The sequence below is a fragment of the Elephas maximus genome, chromosome 3 (assembly GCF_024166365.1).
Source record: "Elephas maximus indicus isolate mEleMax1 chromosome 3, mEleMax1 primary haplotype, whole genome shotgun sequence".
Taxonomy (NCBI): domain Eukaryota; kingdom Metazoa; phylum Chordata; class Mammalia; order Proboscidea; family Elephantidae; genus Elephas; species Elephas maximus.
This window is the reverse complement of record NC_064821.1, coordinates 3,680,936-3,695,568: the sequence shown is the minus strand read 5'-3', so window position 1 is coordinate 3,695,568 and position 14,633 is coordinate 3,680,936. Positions and strand designations below refer to the sequence as shown.

General features: G+C 49.8%; 1 protein-coding gene across 1 annotated transcript in view; it reads right to left on the bottom strand.

Moving 5' to 3' along the window:
- The window catches only part of LOC126073997 (cell surface glycoprotein 1-like), a 53,315-nt gene that overhangs the window by 21,749 nt on the left and 16,933 nt on the right, over positions 1 to 14,633 (bottom strand). The window lies entirely within an intron of this gene.

The window sequence follows — 14,633 nt, the reverse complement described above, 5'->3', positions numbered from 1 at the left end:
GGGATGCCGGTAGACATTGCCCAGGGCAGCCAGGCTGATGCGAAAGGCCCAGTGCTAATGGGGCCTGTGAGTCCAGGGATCCTTCTACCCAGGAGGGACCACAGGACACTGGGCCAAGTGGACATGCAGAGCCTGTGGACTCGGGAGACTCCGAGTATCCCCACCACCCAGATCTGCTCTCTGGACCAGCATCAGGAGCCCCGCCCAGGATATTCCCCACCTCCTGCCCGGGCCTCACCTCTCAGTCCCCCTGAGCCTCTCCCTGGACCAGATCTAGGCCCCAAAGTGCTCCTGGGGCCACGCTGTCATTGTCCCAGTCTGACTGGAGCCACTGAAACTCAGGATCATGACTAGTCATGGGCCACAGGGAGGGAAGGGTGCTGAGAGCCAGAGTGGGGTGCTGGGTAAGTCAGGGTCCAGGAGCTGGGTCTGGGCTCCTGTGGGGGGCCCTCATCCCCACTCCCTTGTAGGCTCTGCCTATCCTCAGAGCTGGGGGGAAACAGTCCCTCCTCCAGGAAGGTGTCCTGGATTCCGGTCTTATCACCCCCTTCAGTGTGGCAGTTCTCCCCGTCTCTGCGCATCAACCTTCCCCAGGAATCCAAGAGGAAGGGTCCTTCCCTGGGAGGGGGTCCCTTTCCCTCCCCACTCCCTCAAACAGCACCAAAGCTGGGCTTCTTTCTTCCCTCCTGGAAGTTGATCATTCTTTCTGGGGGGCCCATACCATGTTCCTCAGAGATAGTCCCCTGGGCCATAACAGCCCCCACCCCTCTCATGCTGCACTACCACGGCGTCACACCAGGGGGCAGAGCACATGTGGAAACCTGGACTTGAACAGAGGTGGGGGTCTGGGTACCAGGACAGGAGGACCTGCTTCTTCACACGCTGCCGACAGCTCTGAATTTAATAACATCCTATGGGATTGGACACAAAATCGCTGTCCTCCTCCAAATTGTGGGCAGCCTCCCAGGACCAGCTCCAGCTCCTCCTACTGCAGTGCCTCTCTTTGTTAAAGTCCTGAGTCACCGGTCCTTGGGGAAGACTAATTTCACCTCTCACCCTGACACAAGTGTCTTTCTTTCTTTCTTTTAAATTACAAGGGTAGGAAATCTGGACCCAAGAATCTCTAAGGATGTTTCCAGCTGTAAAGACCCGTATCTGGGTAATTAGGCATCTTTCAGACTGTCCTGCCCTGATTTCTGTAGAATTAACATAGAGGCTCTGAGGAGCCCTGGTGGTGCAGTGGTTAAAGCTCTCAGCTGCTAAGCAAAAGGTCAGAGGTTCAAACCCACCAGCCACTGCACAGGAGAAAGATGTGGCAGCCTGCTTCTTGGAAACCCACTGAGGCAGGTCTAATCTGTCCTATAGGGTTACGTTGAGTCAGAATTGACACAGCAGCAATGGGCTATGGGTAGCATCGGCAACGGCTTCACTTCCAAAGGAAATGTTGAGCTTGTGGCCTCTCACTGCTTTTGGACAAGAACTCCCTCACCCTACGCTGTTCCCTGGTCCTTGGGTGGCACAAACAATCTGCACTGACTACTAACAAAGTTTTGCAGTTTGAACCCATCCAGCAGCACCTCAGAGGAAGGCCTGGCGATCTACTTCCGTCCAGATGACAACCAAGAAAACCCCGTGGAGCACAGTTCTTCTCTGTCCACATGCACTTGCCATGAGTCAGAATCGATTCCATGGCAACAGGTTTGGGTTTTTTGTTTTTATTTCTATACACCAGTGCCTGAGCCTTGTGAAGTAACATCCAATATGGGGTTGTTGTAGTTTGCTGTTCGCTGCTGCTGACTCAGCCCCTGGCTCATGATGACCCCGTGCACACTGGAACGAAACGCTGCCTGATCCTGAGCCACTCCCATGAACAGTTTCAGATTGGATTCTTTGATCCATAGGTTTTCATTGGCCGATTTTCAGAAGTAGGTCGCCAGGCCTTTCTTCCTGGTCTGGCTTAGTCTGGAAGCTCTGCTGAAAGCTGTTCAGCATCACAGTAACGTGAGTCGTGGCTCCATGTGAGGTGGATTGGCTGAAAATTGAACCCGAGTCTCCTCATGGAAGACGAGAATTCTACCACTGAAAAACCTCAACCCCCAAGATGGGGTAGTTATAATAAAATGCAAATATAGAGCCTTAATTAAAAACAAAAAAATGCTCAAAGCTTCCCAGAGCCAAATGGTGCCTACTTTTTATCTTGAAATTCAGGAAACTCTGAGAAAGCAACCAAGATTGCTGGTCACCATATGACCCAGAAATTCCACTCCTGGCTATAGACCCAGAGGACATGAAATCAGGGACTGAAACAGATATCTGTACGTGAATGTTCACTACAATATTATTCACAAGAGTCAAACGGTAGCAACAACCTGCCTTTGGAAACCAACAAATTCCTGATACATGCCATAATATGATGAACCTTGAAAACATACTAAGCAAAATAAGTCAGATTCAAAAGGACAAATACTATATAATCCCACTTATATGGAATGTCTAAACTAGGCAAATGCATTGTTGTTGTCACTAGATGCCTTCAAGTTGATTCCAATTCATTCTGACCCCATGTGACACAGTAGACCTGCCCCAGGTTTTCCAGGGAGTAATCTTTATGGGAACACATCCCCAGGCCATTTCTCCAGCAGAACAGCTGGTGGGTTTGAAATGAGAACTCTTAGGTGATCAGCCGAGCACTTAACCACTGTGCCACCAGGGCTCCTTAGGCAAATTCAAAGAGATCAGAATGTATGAGTAGTGGCCAGGGGCTGAAGGGAGGGAGAAATGAAGAGTGGTGCCTGAAGGGGCACTGGGTTCCATTTGCGGTGATAAAAATTTTCTGGAGATGGAGAGTGGTCATGGTCACACAGCATAGTGAATGTCATTAAAGTCTCTGGATTGTACTAAAAATGGTAACTAAAGATAAGAACTAAAGAGGCAGGGCCATGTGAGCAAGCTAGTCACAATGTTCCGCCGAACCCTCTTGCAACAGAGACCCAGAAAAACAAGTAAACGAATTATATACATGACAATCTACAAACTCTGAGCATCAAACGCAGATTAAGGAATGGGTATGAGCAATGTTTACCATTGCAGAATGTAAAAGTAATAATAAGAACCAAAGCATATGATCTCAATATAGTCCTTAGTTTAAAAAAAAAAAAGTGGAGGTGACCTGAGCTTAGGGTTGGGGAAGTTAGAAAAGCAACCTCTGGCATTTGGATGTCCAGTCCATGGCTCTGAAAAGGGGGCCTTGGCTCGCTGGATTGGGAAGCCCACCTTGGTTTGGCTCCCCTTCAGACATCCCCTGGGGGTTATCCAGCCTCCACAAAGTGCCCTGGGGCCTCAGGAAAGGCTTCTTGGCTCATTGGCAGACTGCTTTGGGTTGGCTATTTTCCTTCATTTTCCTCTGAGTGTTTTAAGTCAGTTTAAGATTTGGACCATATGTTGATGGAATTGTCACAGGTTGAGTTAGCTGGCTCCGACTTTAAATGTTCACCATGTTAGGTGAAGTATTTGCTGGGTGTATTTTTACAGCCAGAACTTGGGATGTATTATTTGGAAATGACCATGCTGAAGTTGGTCTGATTGGCTCCCGGCCTGGCATCCCAGAGCTCACCAGCCCCTGTGCACTTGGAGAGAGTGTGTCTGAGCCTGCGCTGCTTCCCTCCGAGTCCCAGCCCAGTGCTGAGAGGTAGGAGGGACTGGATAGGCATCGGTGTAATTACCATGCAGTGGTTCCATGTTAGAAGAGTCCCTGCTGGTGCAAATGGTTAAACCAAGACTACTAACAGGAAGATTGGTGGTTCAAACCCACCCAGAGGCACCTCAGAAGACAGGCCTGGTGACCTGCTTCTGAAAGATCACAGCCTTGAAAACCCTAAGGATCGCGGTTCTGCTCTGCACATGGGGACCCCATGACGTGGAATTCACTTGATGGCAACTGGTAAGTAGATCCACCTGAAAATCATTGCGGAAGAATCCTCAGCCTAATTAACCCTACTTCTACCTGCACTTTCCCAAGACACCGGTTATGGAGAGAAATCATGAGCTCATGTTCTACTTATGGGGCAGAGTTCTAAGTCGATGCCAAAACCTAGTCTCACCATTGCGTTTTATCTTTGTCTTCTCCCCCGGTAAACGAACATGGTGACCACCTAAGCACATAGTGTGGGAGAGAAGTGTCTCCACTCCAGAAACCCCACAGGAACTTGGCCCAGCGCACCACCCACAGGGTCCTACTCTGCTGGAGTGACAAGTCTGTGAGACGTCAGGGGATCCATGGCCCAGGGAACGGTCAGCAGATGGGACATGTAAAGATCACACAGCTTGCTGTTGCCTGCTGACCGTGAAGAACTGCATGGACCGTACCTAAGCTGCTTTCTGTACCATTGCCAAGTACGTGTTTTTCAACGTGGAAGTAGGATTTTCTTATTGACTCTTGCATTATTTTATTTTGCATGTAGCCAGTCATTATATATAAGCACCATAGAGAAACTGCTTATTTTTGGAAAAAATCCATGTGTGCAAAATGGTGAATAAAGTGTAGATTCTGCTCATTTTCTACAGAATACAGTCATCACCCATGCCATTGCAAGTTTCCATTGGTTTCCTATAAAGATCAGTGTCATACCTCTGCATATACTTTACAGGAAGCTAGCTTCTATAAAGATATTTTCAGGGTTTTCTAGTGAAATGAGCAAAGCAAGCTTGTTTACAAAGGCCTTATGTCGTCTACATATATTGTCTTTAAAATATTTGTGATTTAGTTTATTGCCTGGAAAAGAGAAATTCTATAATTTACTCAGTAAATACTACTGTAAACGATAGTTTTACTGAGAAAAATAAAATATTTTGTTCTCAATTGTGGTATCATATTGATTCCAACGGTTTCTGGTCTTTTTTTTTAAGTTTTTTTTTCGGGTATTTGGTGAAGGTTTATACATCAGTGTAGGTTCCTGTTCAACAATTTCTACACAAATGTTCAGTGACGTTGGTTACATTCTTCACAATGCGGGAACATTCTCGTTATTTCTGTTCTGGTTCTGCTTCCATTAATCTAGTTTTCCTGCCCCCTTATGTTCTTATCTTTTTGGCTCTTGTACTTCATCATTTCTTCCTTTCACTTTAGCTACTCTACGTTCAAGAGAATTTTCAGAGTCTCTTCTAACATGCATTTTAGTCTTTTCGATGACCTCTTGCTTTCTTCATGGAAGATGTCCTTGACGTGATTCCACAGCTCTCTGGTCTTTGATCATTAGTGTTTGATGCATGAAATCTATTCCTGGGATGGTCTCTAACTTCAGGTGGGATATACTCAAGGTCCTATTTTGGCTCTCGTGGATTTGTTCTACTTTTCTTCAGCTTCAACTTCAACTTGCATATAAGCAATTCGTGGTCTGTTCCGCAGTCTGTCCTTGGCCTTCTTCTGATTGATAATATTGAGCTTTTCTATTGTCTTTTTCCACTGATGTAGTTGATTTGATTCCTGCATATTCCACCTGGTGAGGTCCATGTGTATAATCGCCGTTTATGTTGTTGAAAAGAGGTATTTGCAATGAAGAAGTCGTTGGCCTTTCAAAATTCTATCATGATGTCGCCAGCATTGTTTCTGTGACCAAGGCCACATATTCCAATTATTGTTCCTTCGTTTTTGTTTCCATTTTTCACTTTCGAATCACCAGTAATTATTGATGCCTCTCGATTGCGTGTCTGATCCATTTCAGATTGCAGAAGTTGGTCAAAACCTTCAATTTCTTCATCTTTGGCTTTAGTGGTTGGTGAGTAGATTTGAGTAACAGTCGTATTAACTGCTCTTCCTTGTAGCCGTATGGATGTCGTTCTACCACTGACAGAGTGGTACTTCAGGGTGGATCTTGAAATGTTCTTTTTGAGGATGAATGCATCGTCACTCCTCTTCAATTTGTCATTCCCGGCATAGTAGACCATATGATTGTCCCATTCAAAATGCCAACACCAGTCCATCTCAGCTCACTAATGCCTAGGATATCTATGTTTATGCATTCCACTTCTTTTTTTTTTTTTTTTTAGCAATTTTCAATTTTCCTAAATTTGTACTTTGCACATTCCACATAGTGATTATTAACGGATGTCTGCAGCTTGAAGCTTGACTCCATCCATGTCATTTAGGTTAACTCTACTTTGAGGAGGCAGCTCTTACTCAGTGTTCTTTGGAGTGCCTTCCAACCTGAGGCACTATATCAACCAATGCTCCATTGCTATTCATAAGGTTATCACTGGCTGCTTTTGCAGACCTAGACTGTCAAGTCCTTCTTCCTAGTCTGTCTTAGTCTGGAAGCTGCACTGAAACCTGTCCACCATGAATGACCCTGCCAACATATGAAGTGTTGGTGGCACAGGTCCCCGTATCACAGCCACACACAATCCACCACAGTATGACAAACTGACAGACCCATGGGGGAGCCGCCTGGAGCACAGGGCTGGACTGCGGTGGTGTCAGCTTGGGAAAGTCAGTTCCCCTCTTGGCCTCGTACCTTGGTTGGCACCAGGAGGGCCTTGGAATTAAATCAACATCAGATACCACTACCCTCTGCATAAAAGCCTCCAATAACTTCCATTATATTTAGAAGCCAACCCAGGACCTCATCTCAGACTAGGAGACTGCGCAGCCTGTACAATAGCCCACAACAATCCTGCCTCTTGGCCCCCACACCCTGTGTGACCCCCTCACTGAGTGTGGACTGGGCTCAGGAACCTGCTTCTAAGGAATCGGAGAGGACAATTAGCTCTCTGTTTCTTGCTCTCTTTCCTCCATCTCTCTGTCATGTTTCTCCACCTGGGAAGCAGCTGCGATGTATGACCTGTCCTATGAGGCCCACATGACAAAGACCCGAGTTAGGGCCGTGACCAACAGACAGAGAAGGACTGAGGCCCCCAGTCCAACAGCTCACAAGGTCCTGCTCATAACACAGAGTTAGCAGGGAGCAGATCCTCCCCAGTCCAGCCTCACTTGAGACCACAGCCCCAGGCTCCTGAGAGAACTCGAGGCAGAGTCATCAGCTAAGCCGTGCCACCTTCCTGCCCCACAGACACTGTGAGGTTATCAGTGCGTCCTGTTGTGAGTTGTCAGTTTTGGGGTGATGTTGTCACAGAGGAGGAGACAGCTCCTCCAGCCCACCAGGTCCTGAGACCTGGACCTGACCCCCTCCTCTCTCTCTCCTCTCCTTCCCAGCTCCCTCCAGCCACACTGGTAGCTTTCCCACCTCTCTCTGGGCAAACTCACACCTGCCTCCCAGTCTCTGCACCAGCTGTGACTTCTCCCTCGGACACTGCACCCAGACTCGTGCAGGGTTGGCCGCACCTGTCATTTTGGCCACGAATAAATGTCATCTCCGTGAGGCTTCTGGACCCCCACCCAGTGGCCCCAGCCCTCTCTCGCTGGCTGCACCCTACTTTATTTTCTCTGTGGAATATGCTCTTTTCTCTCCCATGTATTTGTCTTCAAGCCCTTGTCCCTCTCCCCTCTATTGCGAGATCCTGGGGCAGGGACCACATGGGTCCTTTTCAGCTCCCACCCAGGACCTAACGCAGACCAGGCCCAGGGCAAGAGCTTGAGGCACCATTGCTGAAAGAATAAATGAGAGGATCTGATTCACTTCCTGCCTCTGACCAGCTCTGATTGTGGGCATGGATGGTAATATTAGGAGGTGCAACTCCTAGACATGGTGACACCCTGAATGACCTTGGGGTGACTGTCTCCTAGTCCAGCTGCTCCAGCCAAGCCCAGGGGCCACCACTGACAGGGTGTCTGCTGCCCTCTGGTGGCCAGCGCTAGCACTGAAACTCCAGGCAAGAAACCTCCTATCCCACACCTGCATTAAGGTGTCCTCACGTCAGCACCTCACCTGAGCCCCGAGATTGATGGATCAGGACCTGCAGGTCCCCGGGCAGTGTGGGGGACCTCAGGAGACTCCCGTACCCCCTCTTTGCCTCCATAGGGCCTGGGTGCCCAGCTCACTCACCAGGCGTCCTCCCCACACTCGGCAAAGCCCTCACTTCTTCAGGGGGACCCCCAGACACCACCACCTACTGTTTCTGACCCTGGGCCTGGTCTCATGATCCATGGCTCTGACTTGCCCTTCCCGACCCCAAGTTCCCAGTACCCACACTCCAATCTCTTGCTCTTGGAATATTCTATTCCTAGAAGGAGAAATCATTCTCCCAGGACCTCAGAGCACAGTGGGTCATCGACACAGAACCAAGGCGAGCGATACTTCTGTGAGCCTTGGAACACTGGGGGTAACCCGCTCCAAACACCACAATGGGCAGAGGAGGAAACTGAGGCTGGTTGGGGCAGGGCCAAAAGCTGTGTCTGGGCTCCTGTGGGGCGCCCTCCCCCTACTCCCATAGGCTCTTGCCTGCTCTCTGAGCTGGGGAGCAACAGCCCCTCCTCCAGGGAGTTGTCCTGGATTCCACTCCCATCCCCACATCCACTGAGGCAGGTCTCCCCTTCTCTGGGCATCAACTCTCCCCAGGATTCTAGGAGGAGGGGTCCTACCCAGGGGAGGTTCCGATTCCTCCCCACCCCCTCGAACAGCACCAAAGCTGAGCACCTTCCTTCTCTTGTAGAAGTTGATCACCCTCCTTGGGGGGCTGGCCCCACGTTCATCAGAAAAGGTCCCCTGGCCCATGACCAGGCCTCACCCCTCCCATGCTGCACTACTGCAAGGTCCCACCGGGCTGCAGAGCACATGTGCACAACTGGACTTGAATAGAGGTCGGGATCTGGGTGCCAGGGCAGGGAGATCTAGGACAGAGATTCAGGAAGCTTGTAGACCAACCCTCCCTGCCGTCCCAGGGAGGGACTGAGGCCTCAGGAAGGAAGGCCCTGAAGGCCACTCACATGGTCCCTGACATTTACTCCTCACTAGACAAACATGTCCAAACAGTACACACGGTGTTCTCTCTCTCTCTGTTTCTCTGTCTCCCTGTCTCATTCTCTCTCTGTGCCTCTACTTCTCTCTTTCTCTCTCTCGTCTGACTAAACACAAAAGCAAACACACACACACTTCTCCATCCATCCTCCACCTTCCAAGCCCAAACCACAGCATCATCCTTAACGTCTCCTTTTCCCTCATCCCTAATGCTCACAGCACTACCCTTCTTGGCTTTGCCTCTACAGTGGATCCCAGACCGATCCCTTCTCCCCATCTCCACTCTCCACTCTTCTCCTGGTCACCAACTACCGCCTGGACCACGGAGCACAGCAGTCTCTGGGCTGTTCCTCGTAACTGTTCTCTACCAAAAAAAAAAAAAAAACCTATTGGTGTGGAGTCGATTCTGACCCATAGCGACCATATAGGACAGAGGAGAACTGCCCCATAGAGTTTCCAATGAACGCCTAGCGGGCTCGAACTGCCGAACTTTTGGTTAGTAGCCGTAGCTCTTAACCACTACTAGGGCTCTGTTGCTGGGCTCTGGACTATTCCACCTTTAACCCTCTGTAATCCACTCTTCAAACAGTAGCTGGAATCAGCTTTTTAAACTGAAATCATATCAAGACACGCTTCCATCTAAAACAGTCCAGCGGCTTCAGTTGCACCCTGACTACAGTCAGCAGAGAGAAGTTCCTCTCTAACCTACAGCTGGGTCTCTGTGTGTCCCAGGAAAGTCCTTCTGTTCTCTGGGTCTTGTTTTACCTTCTGTGAAATGAACCAGACTGCAGGGCTGTTGTGTGGGGGTGGAATGAGGTCAAGTATCTTCCACCCACTTCACCTGCTTTTCCTGGATGCACAGATCGAAGCCACATCCAAGAATCCGAGACTTCTTTTGTGGTGTCCTGCCTGTGAAGAAGGCAGTGAATACGTATCTCTATGGGGTTCCCTCTGCAGCTTCACCCTGGAATCCTTTTTCTTTTTTAACTCTAGACCAAGGAGCCACTCCATCAGTGGTGACTAGTTAGTGTCCTGAAATCGTGTGTGTGTGTGTGTGTGTGTGCGCAAGAATCCTTGAATCCTTAAGAGAGGCTTCTAAAATCATATTTAAAGGTAGAAAAACGGTTAAAATCCTGGATGGAGAGAGCGTGAACATAAACACATCTTTGAAAACAGAGAGATTTGTGAACACGTTCTGGTCACTAATGGTGATGGTTCCATCTCCTAGGCTAACATAACATCCAAGGTAAAACAACTTTTGCCAGAACGTGGATGATGAATAACACTGGATACAAATCCATATTTCAAAAGTCTTCTGTTAGCAGGCTCCTCGTACATTTCAGCCAGGACTCCTCAGGGGTCTGCTCTTTTGCTTTGTCACCTGTGGGCCAAAAGCCCATAGAAGGACCAGGAGCAGCCTAGCCCTGCCATTTTCTTTGTGTTCACTGGAGCCGGGATGGTCTGGAGTGTCTGCCCTGTGTGGTTTCCTGCAAGAATGTCTCACCCTTCTTTCTAGGTGAACTAGAGAGAGGGATCTGTCTGTCTGCAGAGCTAGGCCCCCAGGAACCACCCAGCAAGCAGTGCCCACGGCGGACTCCACAGGCTTGGGGAGGAGTCCCTGCTGACCCTTTTGAGAGGAGGGACCCCCTGTGCCCTCTGGGCTCCTCAGTAGCACCACACGTGACACGTGATCATCAAATATGACTGAGGGAGGAATCACATTGACACATTTTACAGATGTTCTAATACTTTCTTCCTTCACCTCAGTGGACTGTCTTGGCGTCCAGGCACAGACCCCACTATGGAGACCCCTCATCCACCTCCAACCAGGGTACGGCTGCTTTTCCTTCCTCCTGCCCATGGGAAGCTCCTCTCCTAAGTTTGCCTCCCTCCCTGCCTGAGCCACACAGGGCCTCTCCTTGCCCTTCTCCAGGGAACTATCATCTACCTCCCTGAGTGGGAGATGGGATGGACTGACTAGGAAAAGACACATCCCTTAGTCTGCAGAGGGCCTGAAGGCATGTGTGTTAATGGTCTTGTCCCTCGCACCCAAGGCCCCCTGTCTTGGTTGGATTACCAGTTTCCAAGCCAGTCAGTAGACAACCTCCTAATGTGGACACTACGGTCCACTCATTCTCCAGGCCCCATAAAGACCTGGAATAGCTTTTCCCCTTTCACATGGGAGAGCAGAATGGGCTTTAAGGAAGAAGACCACATAAAGTCACCTGGGGCCTCATCATACCCATGTGCCTGGTAGCAACACTCTCCTGGTTCTACCTAGGAGCCCTACAAGCCCAAGTCCCAGAACCAGCTCCTCACCCATCAGCTGTCTGACCTTGGCACCTCACTGAAGCTCCCCTTCTCAGCGTCTTTATCTGCAAAATGGGAATGAAAACCTATACTGGGGTTGTGTGGACTTTTGTGCAGGGTTTTTCAGAAGCACCTGGTAAAGGGTTACTTGTCAAATTGAAGAGGGTCCCACATTTTTATTCACAAGGCTGTTCAGGTAAAATGAGAGAGGTGTTGTTAAATGGCATCCAGTGGGTCCGACTCATACAGAACCCACATAGAGCAGAACAGAACTCTACTCGGTCCTCAGTGTCCTCACAATCCTTGTTATGCTTCAGCCCATTGTTGCAGCCACTGTGACAATCCATCTCGCTGACAGTTTTCTTCTTTTTTCTGACCCTCTATCAACCATGATGTTCTTCTCCAGGGACTGGTCCCTCTAAATAACATGTCCAAAGTATGTTAGACAAAGTTTGACACGCTGAACTTCTTTACCAGATCATCTACAGTGAAAAAAAAAAATTTTTTTTTTTTTACAGTATGAAAGACTCTGCTTTTAGGTATGGCTCACATCTGTCTCTCTATCAACTCTACAGCACCGTCCTACAGAATCAAAGCCTCTTTTCAAATATAAAATCCCTGAAAGAAGTAGTTGACCTTGTAACGAGCTAAGAACAGGCTCACTTGTGCTTACTTACTAATCTGTAATGAACAATCCCACAAGTGAACTTGTTCACTACAGATGACCTGGTAAGCAAGGTAAGCATCATGCTTACCTTGCCTACAGGATAATCCGCCCCTCGTTAGAGCTCTCGGCCTCCTATTACACCTCTTTTAGGAGGTTCCCACCGCAGGAACCCTGGGTCCAAACCACTGTACTGCAGGCTCTTCTTGGTCCTAAGCTTCCCTCCTCCCCTCTTAAGCTTCTGTGAGGTTGTCCACTGATATAAGCAATCTCTGTCATTTTCAAGACATGGCCCTCCGAGCAGTAAAGTCAATCACCTGATTTTGTCGGTGAGCCGCAAGTGGGTCCATCATGTTGGGTGGTTTACTCACCACCTTTCCAATTACTGAGCTGACCAAATCCCAAAAGGTAAGTAAAGTGCACTCATCCTAGAGTAGGCTTCAGCCCAACCCATCCTTTCTGGGCAGAATTACAAAGCCAGGGTCAGAAAGGCCATATATAAGGGGAAAAACACTGGGCTGCCCAAGTCATCAGTAGATGAGCGTTTGGGTGTTTGCACTATTTGGCTGTCATGAGTAATGCTACTCTGAACAAGACAAGCCCACGTTTTGGCATAAATACTTCACATATTTTATCATGTTACTCCAATGTGTACCTAGGGACATTGAGCATGAACTCATTATTTGTATGAGCCTTAAAAACCTGCCCCCAAAAATTAAAATCAGTTTAAAATAAGCTTACAGACTAAATTTATTATTGCATTCAACATGCGCTCATTGACACTGACCCTGTGGTCATTGTCCTGGGGACGGCATGGACAAGACACAAAGAGGCTCTGCCCTCCCCAGGCTGCATGCGGAGGGAGGGAGGGTGGGCAGCTGTGCCCACAGTGGAACCAGTCACAGGGCATGTGAGCTCCAAAAAGGGAAGGCCTGAGCCAGAGACCTGATACCCCAGTCCAGTTCCTGGGCCACCAAGGACCCTCCACATGACACCTGCCCAAAGGTACGATTCTGCAGGAGCCCCGATTCAATCCCAGAGCTCTTGTTCACAAAGCAGCTGACTCCACAGGGCCTGACCTCACACCTGGCTGTCAGAGGGTCAGCCCACCTGCCGCCCTGCCATCTACATGGACTGACAGGAGAGCCAGACAGGCTGTCTAGAACCCAGGCAGTCTCCCCAATGTGCACCGGTGAGGACAGGGCCCCCAGTGCTGTGTCAGGGAGACCCTCATGCTCTTGGGTCCCGCACCCACCAGCCCTCATTCCTTGCTCCTATTTCCCTCCTGTCCCCTCGGGCCTACAGCCTGCTATAGATGAATGCTGGGCTGGGATGCCTGCCCCTGCTCATCCTCTGCCTCTTTTTTCTGCTTTCTAAAGCCCAGTTCCTGGACCTCAGTCTTCCTTTTCTGTAGGATGTGGATGCTCCCTGTCCTGCCCAACTCAGAAAATGGTGCAGGAAGATGAGACAAGGTTTAGAGACCAGCTTCTAGGGCCCTGGGGCCATTCCTGGGTTAGTGGCTGGGAGGGTGGTCAGCTCACCAAGGAGAAACAAAAGTGCTGATGATGTTTGTAGTTCATCTTTACGGCACACACAGCACGCGCACCTAGATGAGTGTGTGCCTACCCTCTGTCTGTGCGTCTGTGCATCTGTACTAAGCCACTGATATTTTCTCTCCACTGTGGGGCTGAGGACACAGGCTCAGGGGCCTTGAGAAACGTGGTCCTGAATCTGTGCTCGTTCTTGTTTTATTCCCTCTCCTGGTGTCCAGAGTACATCAGGGCTGGCTCCCAGGGCCACCAAGGGATCCAGGACATGTTCTGGTTCTGGAATTCTGGGTCCACAGGCCCCAATGAGTGTGATGTCTCAGGCCCGGCAGTCCTGCCTTCTAGAGAGACGTGACTCCCGTCTTAGCATGAGCCCCCTCACCCCCGCATTACTTTGCCCTAGAGAAAAACTCGCCTTCTTGGCCCCTCGCTGATGCTCCCTCTGAGCCTGGTGCCCACTCCAAGTCCATCTCGGAGAGGGCACAGGTGGGTTAGCAGAGGCCTCTGAGGGCAGTGGGGAAATGTGGTCTCCAGGGGTACCAGGCAGGTTGGGGTACACAGGGCCTCCCCCACCCTTGGGCACGTGTTCAGGGCCTGAGGACCTCAGGCCAGGGCTCGGGGCGTGCTGCAGGGGTTCATCCCCCACCGTGGCCCCCTGACTGCTCTCCTGGCCCTCTGTCACCTCCAGCCCCTGAGGTCACCTCCTCCACCCTGTCCCTGTCCTGGCCTTGCAGAACCCTAGCCTCAAGGGTCACCTGGGTGAGTGGTGAAGGGCAGGGACCAGGGGTCCCACCCACCTCCTCACTCTCCACACCTGGCCATCTCCTGGCTGCTTCCAACTTTTACTCCACCCCTGGGCTTGCTTCGGTCCCAGCATCCCCTGCCAGACTGACTCTTGAGCAGGTCTTCAGATCCCTTTATTCTGCTTAAACCCCTGCTGAGAAGTTTCAGTTCCACCCCAGATATACTGAATCAGAATCTACCATTTAACAAGACCCCCAGGTGATTCTCACAAAGAATAAATTTTGAGACCCACTGCTCTACCAGTGCTTCTCAGAATTGGTCCCTAACCAGCAGCATTAGGGTCACCTGGTAACTTGTTAGAAATGCAAATTCTCAGCAGGGGTTCCAAACAGAACAAACCAGGCAGAAGCTGTGCTCCTAACCCCTCTAATGTCCTAATCACCCATATCTGGGGGTTCT